The sequence below is a fragment of the Mytilus trossulus genome, unplaced genomic scaffold (assembly GCF_036588685.1).
Source record: "Mytilus trossulus isolate FHL-02 unplaced genomic scaffold, PNRI_Mtr1.1.1.hap1 h1tg000158l__unscaffolded, whole genome shotgun sequence".
Taxonomy (NCBI): Eukaryota; Metazoa; Mollusca; class Bivalvia; order Mytilida; family Mytilidae; genus Mytilus; species Mytilus trossulus.
The window spans coordinates 3,956,996-3,976,310 of NW_026963304.1; the positions used below are offsets into that span (position 1 = coordinate 3,956,996).

Below are 19,315 nucleotides of genomic sequence, written 5' to 3' on the forward strand. Positions count from 1 at the left end.
GTAAATACCTCTAGCGTCCCTCCTACAACATGTCAAGAACTACGGTAAATACCTCTAGCGTCCAACCCTCCTACCACATGACAAGAACTACGATAAATATCTCTAGCGTCCAACCCTTTTACCACATGACAAGAACTACGGTAAATACCTCTAGCGTCCCCCCTAGAACTGCGGGAAATACCTCTAGCGTCCCACCTACCACATGACAAGAACTACGGTAAATACCTCCAGCGTCCCTCCTACCACATGACAAGAACTACGGTAAATACCTCTAGCGTCCCACCTACCACATGACAAGAACTACGGTAAATACCTCCAGCGTCCCTCCTACCACATGACAAGAACTACGGTAAATACCTCCAGCGGCCCTCCTACTACATGACAAAAACTACGATAAATACCTCTAGCGTCCAACCCTCCTACCACAGGACAAGAACTACGGTAAATACCTTCAGCGTCCCTCCTACCACATGACAAGAACTACGGTAAATACCTCTAGCGTCCCTCCTACCACATGACAAGAACTACGGTAAATACCTCTAGCGTCCAACCCTCCTACTACATGACAAGAACTACGGTAAATACCTCTAGCGTCCAACCCTCCTACCACATGACAAGAACTACGGTAAATACCTCTAGCGTCCACGTAGATGCACTAGAAGACATTTTGATATAACAAATGAAAACAGACGTTGCCATAGTTGTATTTCAATAGAATTTGTTTTATTGGACTGCAGAATTCGAAGTAAGGAAGATAAAGAAATATTCGATTTCCGTGAATTCGTTTTTTTTAAATTTTCTAATTATCAAAATTTCAAAAACATCAACACCATTCAAATTAAGTATATATACTACGTTCCTAAGAAATTCATTAGAACCGTGGAAAAGGGATTCTTTGATTAATTGGTTTGCTAGAACCGTGGAAAAGGAATTCTTTGATATATTGGTTTGCTAGAACCGTGGAAAAGGAAGTCTTTGATATATTGTTTGGCTAGAACCGTGGAAAAGGAATTCTTTGAATTGTTTGCTAGAACCGTGGAAAAGGAATTCTTTGATATATTGGTGTGCTAGAACCGTGGAAAAGGAATTCTTTGATATATTGGTTTGCTAGAACCGTGGAAAAGGCATTCTTTGATATATTGGTTTGCTAGAACCTTGAAAAGGGAAGTCTTTGATTGGTTGGTTTGCTAGAACCGTGGAAAAGGAATTATTTGATTGGTTGGTTTGCTAGAACCGTGGACAAGGAATTCTTTGATTGGTTGGCATTTGATCTTCATTTGATTTATTTATCGTATTATACTTTAAAATTTAGTTTGTGTTTAGTGTTTAATTTGTCAGACATTTATTTAATCTATAGGGTAATAAAATTTTGAATTGAAATTGAATTGATAATATTAAATAGTCCTCGATAACCGATCTGTGTGTTTTCTACAATTTGAGTTTGTAGATATTTACATAGTACACGTATTTAGTTCTCTATTTACCGTATGCTGACCATTTTCACCCAATTTAGTCATTTGAATATTAATGTTGTTTTTTTTTGTTTTGTTTTCTTGATATGTAACTGTATATATTTCCTTTTATACTAGAACTGTAATTTCCAGTTTTCGTTTCATGATTGCTCTCAATAAATGTTCTCGTTGACATGTACTAAATGTCCTGGTTTCATTTTCCTTCAAGTTTAACAAGTATTGTAATCGATTAGTTATTTATAAACAGCTTTGATAATATGATACAGCAAAAATGTAGGTATGGTGTATTTTTAAGTCTTGAAATATATTAGTGTAGTTAACCGAAAAATTCTGTTCAACAAATATATATATTTAATATATTCAGAAATCTACTTCGCCAAAATTATCTCCCCATTATGCGTATTGATGTTTTCAATCAAGCAAATTTTTAATGGTAGCCCTTGTAAAGATGACTCGCTGTCATAAAGTCATCACTACGATCCCTAAGATTAATTGGATGTTATGGTTGGACCGACAAAAATATTTTCTATAACCAATACGCACTATTGATACAGTTATAAAAAATCATGATTTGATGTTTATCCAAATAGGAGCTAAGCGCCTTTAAATATAAACAAAAAAATGTTCTCTCTTTTGTTTTCATTAATTTTATTTGTTAGAGTAAATATTGATATGAGTAAACCAACAACACAAAAATTAAAAGGCATCTGTACAAGTTGACAAATTCTGTAATTTCTCTAATCTCATTTTGCTTTCAAAATGATCTTCCCAGTTTCATTAAGACTGTATATTTTAGCATGTTTATATTTTGTTCATATTTATAATTTAGAGTTCATTAGATTAATTAAAATTGAATCAAATTGATAAAAAATATTTTCTTAATTTCTATCTAAAATATGGACGCATTTTGAAAACGACCCATTATTCATTATCATCTAGTATGTAGACCAACATCAAAGCACAACAATCGTCATTTTGGCGGTTTGGCAATTTTGAGAAAACCAGCTGTAAAAACTCATGTTAAAATATTAAGAAATACTAATCGAGACTATCAATGGATTAAACTTGATATGGATTTTTTTGGTTTTGACAATGATTTTTATATTTGTATTGTTTATAATCCACCTAGTGGCTCAGCATACACCAAGGATCTAGATAAAGATATCCTAGATTGTATTGAAGCAGATATATGTAAATATCAGAGGATAGGAAATATTCTTCTTTGCGGAAGATAATGATCATTATCCTATTGATAAAAAAATACTCAATAGACATAGTCCAGATATGACCATAGATACAAGAGGCAAAGAACTATTGGATTTATGTGTTAGTCAACAAATACGAATGGTCTCACACTTGGTTATATGTTTGGCCACTATACATGTTATCTTCAATTTCCTAATGGAGCAAGTGTGGTACATTATGTTATGGTGTCGGAGGGTATCCTGGATGAGGTATAACATTTTAAGGTAGCTGACTTTATACCTACCTTATCAGATTGCAAGCTGGAATGGACAATGTCAGCTAGGTATAATATACAAAAAGATGATAATGTCAGTATACAACATATGGAACCTAATTTTATTTGTTCTGATGATTCTTCTTATAAGTTCCAGCTTGCAATGTGTTCATCAGATATAAAAAAAACAAGCTTTTAGAGTTTAACAATAATTGTATTAAAGTCACACAAGTGTCAGTGGATGAAGCGATGATAGAACTTACTGATCTTATATTGTCAGTTGCACATTCATCTCTCAAAAAGCCAAAAGTTACAAAAACTTCTCACTCTAAACCTAAAAATAAAAAAATGGTTTGACGAAGATCTTGGGTAAAACTAGACAAAACCTCATCAGATATGCTCGTATTTATAGCAAATTTCCCAAGGACAATTTCGTGAGAAACCATTACTACAAACGTTATCGAGAGTATAACAAACTGCGTAAGTTTAAATATAAACAGCATAGGCAGTCAATATTGATCCAGTTGGAACCTCTTCAAGAGAATAATCCAAAGCTTTATTGGAATCTTGTTAATGACTTGAGAGATATGAGAAAAAGATATCATAAACGTTCTGCCGTTGATCCATCCACCTGTGTAAATCACTTCAAAAATCTAAATGAAGTAAAAGACAACTTCAAACAACGCCTTAGCGAACTTGATAAATTACTAGACCGTCTACAAAAAGAAAATCTTGAATGAACTTGACATGCTTATTAGTCAAGAAGAAATTTCTATAGCTATATCAAAACTAAAATATAACAAGTCGCCAGGATACATTTATGATTTATCTAATAACATGCTTTAATGTGGGCAAACTGCTCTTATTCCTTGTATTCATAAGCTATTTAATGCTTGTCTGTCAAGTTGTAATTATACCTGTGCTTGGGCTCTTGGATATGTTACGTCAATACATAAATCTAACGACATATCTGATCCAAATAATTACAGGGGTATTGCAGTAACTAGTGCCATAGGAAAATTATTCAACAGTGTGTTAGATAATAGGCTTGATGTATTTCTGGATAAACACAATATCATACATGAGTGTCAGATAGGTTTTACAAGAAAAGCTAGAACTTGTGATCATTTATTTATTTTGAAATGTATTATAGATGAATATTGTAATTCAGAAGATGGTAGGGTGTATGCCTGCTTTGTTGACTTTCAAAAGGCTTTTGACACTGTTTATTCACTCCGGATTGAAAATCAAGCTTTTAAAAATTGGTGTAGGCACATTGTTTTACAATATCGTTATAAGCAAATGTATGAGGTAAGCAAATCCTGCATTCGAATTAAGAAAGCATTACAGATTTTTTCCCTATACAGCTTGGAGTTAAACAGGGAAATCACCTAAGTCCTAACCTGTTTAAGGGTTTTATCAATGATCCACCCAACTATTTGGAAAAATCCGAAGACCCTGTAAATATAAATGGGCGACCTATCCATTGTCTGATGTATGCCGATGATATAATTTTACTATCTTCTACAGCTACTGGTCTTCAGTCAAAACTTGACATTTTGGGAAATTATTGTCAAGTTTGGTGTCCTACTCTCAACCCAAATAAAACAAAACTTGTGATTTTCAACAAGGCAGGCAGACACATCCGCCTCAAATTTAAATACAAAGAATATGATATAGAATGTGTACAACATTGTAAATATCTAGGTTTGTATGATAGTGCTTCAGGTACATTCCTATGCTCAGAATGAATTATACAAGAAAGCTTTAAAAGCATATTTTAAACTTAGAAAATATTCATTATCTCTAAATCCTAGCTTAAAAACTAAAAACTAGTGAACATGTTTTTGATCATTACCATTAAGCCTATTCTTCTTTATGGAAGTTAAATTTGGAGCTCATTTAATCCCGTTATATTATAGCAAAATTTAGATCTGGAAACCAGTTAACTTTGGATAAAATTTATTCAAATTTAACTTGTAAAAAGCTACATGGTAAATTTTGTAAATTTATTCTGGGTGTGCACAAAAAAAAAACACAAATTTGGTAGCCTTATCTGAACTTGATCGGTTTCCATTGTACTTTGACTTAGTAAAGTCTATTTTGAATTATTTGCTTAGACTAGAAAATTTAGACTCATTTCCTTTATTACAAGATGCATACCACAATTCAAAAACTTTATTTTCTCAGCTTAAATCGTCATGGAATGGCTCTCTCCAACAAATTTTAAAAACTCTTCCCGGGTTTGCAAAGTTAACATAAATGATGGGGAAAATATTTAAAAATACCACCAGGAAAATATTGAAAAAGACGTTTATAAAAATTTGGAAGAACCAACTGACCAAGAATTCAGAAGGGAAGCTCCGCACTTATGTAAAATTTAAGAATAATTATGGTTTCGAAAAAATACCTAAATATCATAACCAATTTGAGCTTAGGAGATCATTAACAAAATTGAGGGTGTCGTCTCACCATTTACAGATTGAAATAGGACGATACCAGGGTACTTCTCCACACCTTAGACTATATCAGCAGTGTAACTCTGGTAATATTGAAGATGAAGTTCATTTTCTCTTTTATTGCACAAAATATAACGAAGACAGACACATTATTTCGGAATCATGTCCCAATTTCATTTACTACAATTCCCAAGAGAAATTGCTATGGCTGCTGTCTTGTGAGAACTCAACTGTATTAAAAGAGTTGTGTATATTCCTGGTTAAACACTGCAAATATCAGATTTATATTACATGTTTCGCAAAATTAGCAATTGTTGTTATTTAAAATCATTATTTGTTAATTGACAGGATTCAGTTTCTCTATTATTTTGTTCATCTGCTTCTGACACGAGGAGGATTGCTGTTATTGCGTATCGCAATCAACAGTATATCCTAGAGCTCCGTCCCTTGGTGTCTCCTGCAGATGAACAAATTTCCAACTTTATAATAATTTAAGTTTTTTAAAACTTCATTATTACTATTTTTTTATTTGTGCATTGCTGGACATAGAAATAATAATGGTAATAAGGGAGGAAGGGCAAAAAAGTACTTTTAATGTATTTTTGTTATAATGCTATTTTCATTTGTCTATTATAATATATGTCACGTTATATAATGTACAATGTCTCATGTTTGTTGCTTATACTATCATAATTGTTATTTGTAAATGCCCCCTGTGGGACCCTGATTGGAATAATAAAATATTTTAATTGATTTACATATGTACCTATTCCTTATTTTTATTCTCCGAGTAGTATAACTTGTACCAAGAAGAACACCAAAATTAAAATAATGTGTAGCCGTATTTACCTTACAAGAATATTGACGGATTTTGAAAATGATCCATCAATGAACATCAAACCAAAGACTAAAAGCTCAAAAGCATCTGGAGGTTAAAATACGGGCACCACCAATAAACAGGTGTCAAACATATTAATCAAGGAATAATTGGAGTATATATCAATGATAGAGCAAACCAACGACTCTAAATCAAAGACATCTGGAGGTTAACATACGGGCATCACCAATAGACAGATGTCATAATTATTAATCAAGGGAGATTTCGAGTATATATCAATGATACGGCAAACCAACGACTCAAAAAAAAAAAGACATCTGGAGGTTAACATACGGGCTTCACCCATAGACAGGTGTCATACATAATAATCAAGGGAGATTTGGAGTTTATATCAATAATACATCAAACCAACGACTCAAAAACAAAAGACATTTGGAGGTTAACATACGGGCTTCGTCAATAGACAGGTGTCATACATATTAATCAAGGGAGATTTGGAGTATATATCAATGATAGAGCAAACCAACAACATAAACACAAAGACATCTGAAGGTTAACATACGGTCTTCACCAATAGACAGGTGTCATACATATTAATCAAAGGAAATTTGGAGTTTATATCAATGATACATCAAACCAACGACTCAAAAACAAAGACATTTGGAGGTTAACATACGGGCTTCACCAATAGACAGGTGTCATACATATATCAACGACACAGCAAACCAACAACACAAAATCAAAGGCATCTAGAGGTTAATATACGGGCATCACCAATAGACAGGTGTCATACATATTAATCAAGGGAGATTTGGAGTAAACATACGTACAGTCACCTATAGCGTCTTACTTCTACGCGATTTGTTCTCTGGTGGACACTTGTCTCTATGGTAATCATACATGTAGAACATACGTACAGTCACCTATAGCTGCTTACATCTACGTCATTTTTTCTCTGGTGGATACTTGTCTCTCTGGCAATTATACCTGTAGAACATACGTACAGTCACCTATAGCCGCTTACATCTACGTCATTTGTTCTCTGTTGGATACTTGTCTCTTGGGTTATCATACATGTAGAACATAAGTACAGTCACGTATAGCTGCTTACGTCTACGTCATTTGTTCTCGGATGGACACTTGTCTCTGTGGCAATCATACCTGAAGAACATAAGTATAGTCATCTAAAGCTGCTTACATCTACGTCATGTGTTCTCTGGTGGATACCTGTCTCTTTGGTAATTAAACCTGTAGAACATAAGTACAGTCACCTATAGCTGCTTACATCTACGTCATGTGTTCTCTGGTAGATACTTGTCTCTCTGGCAATCATACCTGTAGAACATACGTACCGTCACCTATAGCTGCTTACATCTACGTCATTTGTTCTCTGGTTGATACTTGTCTATATGGCAATCATACATGTAGAACATACGTACCGTCACCTATAGCTGCTTATATCTACGTCATTTGTTCTCTGGTGGACACTTGTCTCTCTGGCAATCATACCTGTAGAACATATGTACAGTCACCTATAGCCGCTTACATCTACGTAATTTTTTCTCTGGTGGACACTTGTCTCTCTGGCAATCATACCTATAGAACATACGTACAATCACGTATAGCTGCTTACATCTACGTCATTTGTTCTCTGATGGACACTTGTCTCTATGGTAATTATACATGTAGAAAATAAGTACAGTCACCTATAGCTGATTACATCTACGTCATTTGTTCTCTGGTGGATACTTGTCTTTTGGGTTATCATACATGCAGAACATACGTACAGTCACCTATAGCTGATTACATCTACGTCATTTGTTCTCTGGTGGATACTTGTCTTTTGGGTTATCATACCTATAGAACATACGTACAGTCACCTATAGCTGCTCTCATCTACGTCATTTGTTCTCTGGTAGATACTTGTTTCTCTGGCAATCATACCTGTAGAACATTACAACAGTCACCTATAGCTTCTTACATCTACGTCTTGTGTTCTCTGGTGGATACCTGTCTCTTTTGTAATTATACCTGTAGAACATACGTACAGTCACCTATAGCTGCTTACATCTACGTCATTTGTTCTCTGGTGGATACTTGTCTCTGTGGCAATCATACCTGAAGAACATAAGTATAGTCATCTATAGCTGCTTACATCTACGTCATGTATTCTCTGGTGGATATCTGTCTCTTTGGTAATTATACCTGTAGAACATAAGTTCAGTCACCTATAGCTGCTTACATTTACGTCATTTGTTCTCTGGTGGATACTTGTCTATCTGGCAATTATACCTGAAGAACATAAGTATAGTCATCTATAGCTGCTTACATCTACGTCATGTGTCTCTGGTGCATACCTGTCTCTTTGGTAATTATACCTGTAGAACATAAGTACAGTCACCTATTGCTGCTTACATCTACGTCATTTGTTCTCTGGTAGATACTTGTATCTCTGGTAATCATATCTGTAGAACATAAGAAGTCACATATAGGTGCTTACACCTACGTCATTTGTTCTCTGGTGGATACTTGTCTCTCTGGCAATCATACCTGTAGAACATACGAACAGTCACCTATAGCTGCTTACATGTACGTCATTTGTTCTCTGGTGGATACTTGTCGCTCTGGTAATTATACCTGTAGAACATACGTACCGTCACCTAAAGCTGCTTACATTTACGTCATTTATTCTCTTGTTGACACTTGTTTCTCTGGTAATCATACCTGTAGAACATACGTACCGTCACCTATAGCTGTTTATATCTACGTCATTTGTTCTCTGGTGGATACTTGTCGCTCTGGTAATTATACCTGTAGAACATACGTACAGTCACCTATAACTCTTACTTCTACGCGATTTGTTCTCTGGTGGACACTTGTCTCTTTGGTAACTATACCTGTAGAACATATATACAGTCACCTATAGCTGCTTTCATCTACGTCATTTGTTCTCTGGTGGATACTTGTCTCTGTGGCAATTATACCTGAAGAACATAAGTATAGTCATCTAAAGCTGCTTACATCTACGTCATGTGTTCTCTGGTGGATACCAGTCTCTTTGGTAATTATACCTGTAGAACATAAGTACAGTTACCTATAGCTGCTTACATCTAAGTCATGTGTTCTCTGGTAGATACTTGCCTCTCTGGTAATCATACCTGTAGAACATACGTACCGTCACCTATAGCTGCTTACATCTACGTCATTTGTACTCTGGTGGATACTTGTCGCTCTGGTAATTATACCTGTAGAACATACGTACAGTCACCTATAACTCTTACTTCTACGCGATTTGTTCTCTGGTGGACACTTGTCTCTCTGGCAATCATACCTGTAGAACATACGTACAATCACGTATAGCTGCTTACATCTCACCATTTTTTCTCTGGTCGACACTTGTCTCTTTGGTTATCATACCTGTAGAACATACGAACAGTCACCTATAGCCGCTTACATCTACGTCATTTTTTCTCTGGTGGACACTTGTCTCTCTGGCAATCATACCTGTAGAACATACGTACAATCACGTATAGCTGCTTACATCTACGTCATTTCTTCTCTGATGGACACTTGTCTCTTTGGTAATGATATGTAGAAAATAAGTACAGTCACCTATAGCTGATTACATCTACGTCATTTGTTTGCTGGTGGATACTTGTCTTTTGGGTTATCATACATGTAGAACATAAGTACAATCACGTATAGCTGCTTACATCTACGTCATTTGTTCTCTGGTGGATACTTGTCTCTTGGGTTTTCATACCTGCAGAACATACGTACAGTCACCTATAGCTGCTTACATCTACGTCATTTGTTCTCTGGTAGATACTTGTCTCTCTGGCAATCATACCTGTAGAACATTAGTACAGTCACCTATAGCTGCTTACATCTACTTCATGTGTTCTCTGGTGGATACCTGTCTCTTTGGTAATTATACCTGTAGAACATACGTACAGTCACCTATAGCTGCTTACATCTACGTCATGTGTTCTCTGGTAGATACTTGTCTCTCTGGCAATCATACCTGTAGAACATTAGTACAGTCAACTATAGCTGCTTTAATCTACGTCTTGTGTTCTCTGGTGGATATCTGTCTCTTTTGTAATTATACCTGTAGAACATACGTACAGTCACCTATAGCTGCTTACATCTACGTCATTTGTTCTCTGGTGGATACTTGTCTCTGTGGCAATCATACCTGAAGAACATAAGCATAGTCATCTATAGCTGCTTACATCTACGTCATGTGTTCTCTGGTGGATATCTGTCTCTTTGGTAATTATACCTGTAGAACATAAGTACAGTCACCTATAGCTGCTTACATCTACGTCGTTTGTTCTCTGGTGGATATTTGTCTATCTGGCAATTATACCTGAAGAACATAAGTATAGTCATCTATAGCTGCTTACATCTACGTCATGTGTCTCTGGTGGATACCTGTCTCTTTAGTAATTATACCTGTAGAACATAAGTACAGTCACATATAGGTGCTTACACCTACGTCATTTGTTCTCTGGTGGATACTTGTCTCTCTGGCAATCATACCTGTAGAACATACGAACAGTCACCTATAGCTGCTTACATCTACGTCATTTGTTCTCTGGTGGATACTTGTCGCTCTGGTAATTATACCTGTAGAACATACGTACCGTCACCTAAAGCTGCTTACATTTACGTCATTTATTCTCTTGTGGACACTTGTTTCTCTGGTAATCATACCTGTAGAACATACGTACCGTCACCTATAGCTGCTTATATCTACGTCATTTGTTCTCTGGTAGATACTTGTTTCTCTGGCAATCATACCTGTAGAACATACGTACAGTCACCTATAGTTGCTTACATCTACATTGTGTACGTCATTTGTTCTCTGGTGGATACCTGGTTCTCTGGTAATCATACCTGTACAACATACGTACAGTCACCTATAGCTGCTTACATCTCCGTCATGTGTTCTCTGGTGGATACTTGTCTCCCTGGTAATTATACCTATAGAACATAAGTGCAGTCACATATAGCTGCTTACATCTACGTCATTTGTTCTCTGGTGGATACTTGTCTCCCTGGTAATTATACCTGTAGAACATAAGTACAGTCACCTATAGCTGCTTACAGCTACGTCATGTGTTCTTTGGTGGATACTTGTCTCTCTGGCAATCATACCTGTAGAACATACGAACAGTCACCTATAGCTGCTTACATGTACGTCATTTGTTCTCTGGTGGATACTTGTCGCTCTGGTAATTATACCTGTAGAACATACGTACAGTCACCTATAACTCTTACTTCTACGCGATTTGTTCTCTGGTGGATACTTGTTTCTCTGGCAATCATACCTGTAGAACATTAGTACAGTCACCTATAGCTGCTTACATCTACGTCATTTGTTCTCTGGTGGATACTTGTCTCTCTGGCAATCATACCTGTAGAACATTAGTACAGTCACCTATAGCTGCTTACACCTCATCATTTGTTCTCTGGTGGATACTTGTTTCTCTGGCAATCATACCTGTAGAACATTAGTACAGTCACCTATAGCTGCTTACATCTACGTCATTTGTTCTCTGGTGGATACTTGTCTCTCTGGCAATCATACCTGTAGAACATACGTACAGTCACCTATAGTTGCTTACATCTACATTTTGTACGTCATTTGTTCTCTGGTGGATACCTGGTTCTCTGGTATTCATACCTGTACAACATACGTACAGTCACCTATAGCTGCTTACATCTCCGTCATGTGTTCTCTGGTGGATACTTGTCTCCCTGGTAATTATACCTATAGAACATAAGTACAGTCACATATAGCTGCTTACATATACGTCATTTGTTCTCTGGTGGATACTTGTCTCCCTGGTAATTATACCTGTAGAACATAAGTACAGTCACCTATAGACTGCTTACAGCTACGTCATGTGTTCTTTGGTGGATACATGTCTCTCTGGTAATTATACCGTATCTTCTTATTATTGTAATGATAAATGAGCAAAACTCGGACCGTTTTGAAAGCTATAACAGGCACCAAATTACGAAAAGTTAAAATACTGGCATTGAAATGGACATATGAGGTGAAAACAAACCAATAAAAATAGACAGACACTAAACAATACAGTAAAAAGATCTACCGCGCACTGAAATAGCCTGAAACCAAACGATAAAGATAAATAAAAAGGTCATTTCGAAGCGCACTAAAATAGACAGAAACCAGACGATACAGATACATAAAAAGATCTTTCTTTCGCGCACTGCAATAGCCAGAAACCAAACGATACACATAATAAAAAGGTCATTCTAGAGCGCACTGAAATAGCCAGAAACCTATCTTATAGAAAAATAAAAAGATCATTCTACCGTGCACTGAAATAGACAGCGTTTAGATGAAGTGGATGTAAGTAAATATTGTATAGGACTGACAAGGAGACATCTATCCGCCATCTTTCAAATGAAGTTGCCAAATGAATATAAAAAGTAAATGATTGAGCAAATTTAAATAAAAATAAAATGGGAGATGTAAGAACAAAAAGTTGTGCAAAGCTTACAACTTGATCGTATAAGGAAAATTAACGGCATTTATTGTTTACAATTATGCTAGCAATAATTATACACTTTTTATAATTTCGCTAATTTTTCAATTTTGTACCTTTCTGCATGGACTGGCTCAACTTAATTTTATCAACTATCAAAAATTTATTGAATAAATAATGTATTTATTATCTTCCGGTGGTATATATTTCATGCATTCTAGATAGATCCAATAGACAGGTCTGCAAATTATGTTCACGTGGATGAAGAGACTGCCACTGGAAATGTTGGGCTTGCTGAAGAGAACAAAATTTGTGTATGCAGCAGGTAGCCTATATATTGACCTTTGGATTTTTTTTTTGCACGGATTTTAAATATGCAGAGATCATGACACTCTCCCTACACCTAGCATCAGATTTCATGTCCACAATCTGAACGGACGACCAAATAGGCCTTGAGCATGTGTTTTACTCAATAACGGGAAGTGAACAGGTGACCAACTCTATGAATGTCTGCAAACTGACTCTACGAGTACACTAGAAAATGTATCTTTCCATTATATGGCTTAAAATACAAATTTGTTTAAACTACAATTATAACTATGCATACTATAAATGAGCAAGATCAATTATAGGAGATTAATGATGAATTGAACCAATATTCAAGAATGGTGTCACACTTTTGGACGATCTGGTGGTTTCAGTGATACTACTAGTATATTAACGAGGACACCGAGACAACCAGTTTAGAGGAAGAAGTTTGTTCGGTGACATATCGTTAGTCCGACAACCATTATTCAGACAGCCCATTACTCCGACAGCCCACTATTCCGACAGCCCATTTATCCAACAATCCATTATTCCGACGGCCCATTATTCCGACAGCTCATTATTCCAACAATGCATCTGCCATATAGGTCTGGGTAAATTTTCTCTAAAAAGACCAACTTCGTTTTCTATAATATTTGTGGATGTCCGTCTTAATTTCGTTTATTCTTCTCATGTGGGATATTTGTCTCAGTATGTTGGAGTTAATACATTTATACTTAATGCTTGGTTTGGATGGGTTATTTATTTTTGTGGACCAAAAGGATAGATCATTTTCATTAAAACAAGGCACTGATTATCTATTTTCACAATTCTATTTATAATATTTGAAAACATACAATTTTTAAATTAATTGTTTTATTTTTAAATAAAAAACAAAGTCAATCGGAATTAATCATTTGAATTGCAAACTGCATATATTGCATACGTACCAGGTATTAAAGCCTCATTGAAAAGTTGTCGAACATTTTTGCTGAGCGGAGTGAGGCGAAAACAATTCGGTGAAGAGTCTTGGGTTCTCTGAGGGCCCCAAGAAGCTACAGAAAAAAAAGCGAAAATGATGCATTATGCGCGTTTCCCAGACCCTTCCTTAATCTGAAACGCAAGTTCTGTTTGAATGTTTGAATGTTTTGACAATTTTCTGGTCTCAAAGCAAAATATATAGATTCAGTGTTAGACTTTTAACTTTTAGGGACAACATCAAAAGACCAATATGTAGTACAAAGCAAAAAATGTTTCAGTTTGCAGAAAATCCATTTATAAGTCAAGAGAGGGCTGATTATCATTGATATAAATATGTCAAGTCAAGAAGAAAAAATGCTTCCCCCATGACGTTACGAACGAGTTTTGAACCCTTGAATCCCCTAATTACAGGTATATCCTATTTATCCTAAGAAAGGTAATAGAAGGGGGAACAAAACCTATATAGTGAATATAGTGCACAGATCCGATTTAAGGGGTATTGGAGCGCCCGAATGTTAAAAACGGCCGATTAGAAGAAAAAATGCTTCCCCCATGACGTTACGATCGAGTTTTGAACCCTTGAATCCCGAGGATTCGAGGGTTTAAAACTCGATCGTAACGTCCTTTGGAATTAATTTTTCTTGATTTTGGCCGTTTTTTATTTTTGAGCGCCGTAATACCCCTTAAACCGAATCCGTGCACTATATTCACAAAATAGCTTGTGTTCCTCATTTAATAAGCTTTCTTATGGCATATAGAATATACCTGAAATTAGGGGATTCGAGGGTTCAAAACTCGATCGGTAACGTCCTTTGGAAGTATGTTTTCTTGTTTTATGATTCAAGGGTTTACGGTATTCGGTAGATCTCCTCTTTTTTAGTGCGACTATTAGATTTTTCTCTGAGAAAATACCCCTTGTTTTTAATACGAAACTTTTTTTATACGAAACTTTTGTTACCTATATATATATATTTATAGTTTTTATATTTTTCCATGTTTTATGCATAAATGTGAAAAAATGAGATTAGAGTATTTATATTAAATTGGATAATGAGATTTAGAAAAGAATTATTGGCACTTTGAGACATTATAATTAGTGTGCCCTCTCCTTACACAAGGCAATGTGTACCGTTCAGCCGGTGGTTTTCATTTGGTGGGAACAACCCGATAGAGTAATGATGGGGGAAACGAATAATAAGATTAATGCTTGATGAATAAAAGTGGACCCCCCCTTTTTCCCCCTTTACGAAATATATGTTACAACTTAAGTGCGACAATTGTACCGTAAGCTTGTAGATATGCATAGAATGTATTATACATGTATCAGTAGCTGCGAGTACTCTCAGAACTGTACTTAAGTGTCTTTTTGTTGTTGAGATGTACAAGTAAGTATATCTGTCCACGATTACTCTATGTTTTTTGTTACATGTATTTCTATTTGTATTCATTCGATGAGTTTAGTTTAGCCTTACAGAAATCATTTTTATAAGGTCGTTCTTATGTTGCACTGTTTCACCACTGTCCTAGGTTTAGGGGGGGGGGGATCACGCTAATATGTTTAACCCCCGCCACATTCTGTATACATGTATGTACATGTACCTGTCCCAAGTAAGGAGTGTTTTTCGTGAATTTTTTGTACATTAATAAGGCCGTTATTATTCGGTGACTAACTATGGTGTATAAGCTTTTCTCATAGTTGAAGGCTGTACAATGACCTGTAGCTGTTAATTGCTGTGTAATTTAGTCTCTTGTGAAGTTTTGTCTCATTGGCAATCATACAACATCTTCTTTTTATATATCCAGGACATACAAGAAGATATTAAAGTTATTCAATAAGACTAAACTTGAATAGTGAATAGTGCACAAAAACACAATTCATCACTATTCATGAATTTTGAATAGTGAAAAGTGAATAGTGAATAGTGAACGTACTTCAGCCCGGTTTATTTTTTACGGAATTCGAAGTCTATCCAAACGGAAATAGGTTTGTTTATCCGTTTTTTTTTTCTCTCTTAATACTGTAAATACATATTAAACGATTTATGTGTATAAACGAAAAGGCGCGAACATTATTACTCTATACACATATTGTATTATGTGTAGATACCCTCACACTTTTTCAATGATAAATCAAACAAACTATGGAACAAACTAGTATTGTAAGAGGTATACTGGTTTACCCCTGTCCGTGAATCCGTCAGTCAGTCAGTCCGTTAGTTCGTTTTTCAGTCCCATGGAAATTTTCGTCACATTTAATTTACCCTGATACCCTGATACTTGATAAGTGTTGGACTAATGGGTTGTCGGATTATTAGGCTGTCGGAGCAATGGGTTGTCGGAATATTTTGTTGTTGGACCAATGGGCTGTCGGTCTAATGAGCTGTCGGAATAATGGAATGTAACAGTTTGTTCAATACATGACATACATCTGATAACCCTATTTTACCGAAGTTTAGACAACCGCTATGTGACGTCTGGTTTGCTTTTCTTTAGTGTGATATGTGTTAGATATGTCACGATTATTGTTCGATGTATTAACTTAACATTTTGAATCCCAGGCACTCGTCTCAGAATTTTTTTCCCTATATACGTGTTATATAAAGGTATATAGGAATTTTTTTTCTGAGACGAGTGCCAGAATCCCAGTTCTGATCTGTATTGCATAATTGATAGACATTTAAAGTTGAGTCATAGCTAGAAATAGACATAGCGTCGTGTTTTTATTGACAAATTAGGTGTAAATTTAGTTTAAATTAACTGTTCATGATCACAGGCATGTGATATATAAAGGTATATAGGAAAAAAAATTCTGAGACGAGTGCCTGTGTTTTGAATCTATAAAGACCTTTTCTCTTAAAATAATCGACCGATAGTGAAGCTTACTATATAAAGAGAAATAGCTCTTGTTCATAACTATTTTGAATGTCGGTAATCTGTCTTTTCGATATTTGGTGCTTTTATAGCTGACTATATAGCCGTCTGAATTTTGCTCATTGTTGAATGTCATACAAGATATATGCATTGTAACATACGAAGATGTGTTCTGATTGGCAATGAGACAACTGTCAAGAGTCGAAATGAAGCGGATTTAAGCAACTATAGGTCTGCGTATATGGTCTTCAACAATGAGCAAAACCAATACCGTACAATCAGCAATAAATAGACTCCGACATTACAAATGAGAAATAATTTCAAACGAAAAAAGGCCTGATTTATGACAAATCAATAAACAAACAGCAAATATCAATAATAAAACAGCAACCAACGAAAACAACTGTTTAAAATTTACGTTCTTCAGGAGAAAAAGAGATATAAAACTGATTAAAAATTGTCTATGTGTATGGCACGCCGTTTTTATATTTATTAAAATTTGAAGGTATCTTATTTATTTAACAAGATATCTTATTAAGTATTAAGATATCTTTAATTTTTATAAGATATCTTATTTAATTTGAAAGTAAATAAGATGTCTCTATTAGTTTATAAGATATCTCTATAAGATAACAAGATATCTTATAAAGTATATAATATTTCTTACTTGTTTATAAAGATATCTTTTAAATAAATACTTTATAAGATATCTTATTAATTAATAGAGATATCTTATAAACTAATAGAGATATCTTATTAACTTATGGAGATATCTTATATATTAAATAAGATATTTTTATAACCAATTAAATAAGATATATCTATAAGTTAATAAGATATCTCTAAAAGTTTATAACATATCTCTATTAGTTTATAAGATATCTCTATAAGTTAATAAGATATCTCTATAAGTTAATAAGATATCTCTATAAGTTAATAAGATATCTCTAAAAGTTTATAAGATATCTCTATTAGTTTATAAGATATCTCTATAAGTTAATAAGATATCTCTATAAGTTAATAAGATATCTCTAAAAGTTTATAAGATATCTCTATTAGTTTATAAGATATCTCTATAAGTTTATAAGATATCTCTATTAATTAATAAGATATCTTATAAAGTATATAAGATATCTTACTTCTTTATAAAGATATCTTTTTTAAATACATACTTTATAAGATATATTATTAATTAATAGATATATCTTATAAACTAATAGAGATATCTTATTAACTAATTGAGATATCCTATAAACTGATAGAGATATCTTATTAACGTATGGAGATATCTTGTTTAGTAAATAAGATATCTCTATTATTAACTATATAAAAGATATCTCTATTATTAACTATATAAAAGATATCTTATATAGTTAATAAGATATCTTATAAATTAATAGAGATAACTTATATTTTAAATAAGATATCTTATATATTTAATAAGATATCTTTATAAACATTTTAATAAGATATCTTATTTAATATATAAGATATCTTATTTAATATATAAGATATCTTATTTAATATATAAGATATCTTATTTAATAAATCAGATATCTCAATTAATATATAAGATATCTCATTTTGTTATTAAGATATCTCAATTAGTTTATAAGATATCTTATTTAACTAAATAAGATATCTCGAAATTGAATAAATATAATAACGGCGTGCCATATATGTGCAGTAAAAAGTCTATTAATTATGGATAACTTCTCATTGGTACAAGCTATAATAAATTAGTTTAATGTGTACAATAACAGTCTCCGGGACAAGTTTGCAATTCCGCTGAGTGCAAAAGTTGTCACCTTAATTTTTGGAGTTAAGTCAAAACAAAGTTGATAACTTGGTTGGTATTGGTTCCCTGATATTTGTCCTAAAAAACTTTTTTAGCACCACTGTTGAAAAAGTTATGCCCCTTTTTTCAACAATTTCCTCAGAGGAAAAGTACTTTTCCTCAAGGGAAATCAAATTTCCCTGAAGGAAAAAGATTTTTCCTCAAGGGAAATTGTTTTTTCCTCAAGGGAAAAAGATTTCCCTTAGGGAATTTGCTGTATAATTATTTCCTTAGAGGAAATTCTTTTTCCTTTGAGGAAATTTGCAGCTTCAAATTTTCCTTCGAGGAAATTTGCAGCTTTAAATTTTCCTTTGAGGAAATACTTTTTCCTGTGAGGAAATTTGTAGCTTCAAATTTTCCTTGGAGGAAATACTTTTTCCTGTGAGGAAATTTTTGACAAACACTTTTCCTTGGAGGAAAATTCAAGACAACAAATTTCCTCTGAGGAAATCATTGTATTTCAAATTTCCTCTAGGGAAATTTCTGAACATCAAATTTCCCTTAAGGAAATGTTTTTCCTCTATGGAAATCTCATAACAGTACAAACAGTATTAATATATTTTCTGCT

The 19,315-nt window shown here is 34.2% G+C and overlaps 1 protein-coding gene across 1 annotated transcript in view; it reads left to right on the plus strand.

Moving 5' to 3' along the window:
* The window catches only part of LOC134700479 (uncharacterized), a 521,631-nt gene that overhangs the window by 280,640 nt on the left and 221,676 nt on the right, over window positions 1-19,315 (plus strand). The gene's annotated exons all lie outside the window — the stretch shown is intronic.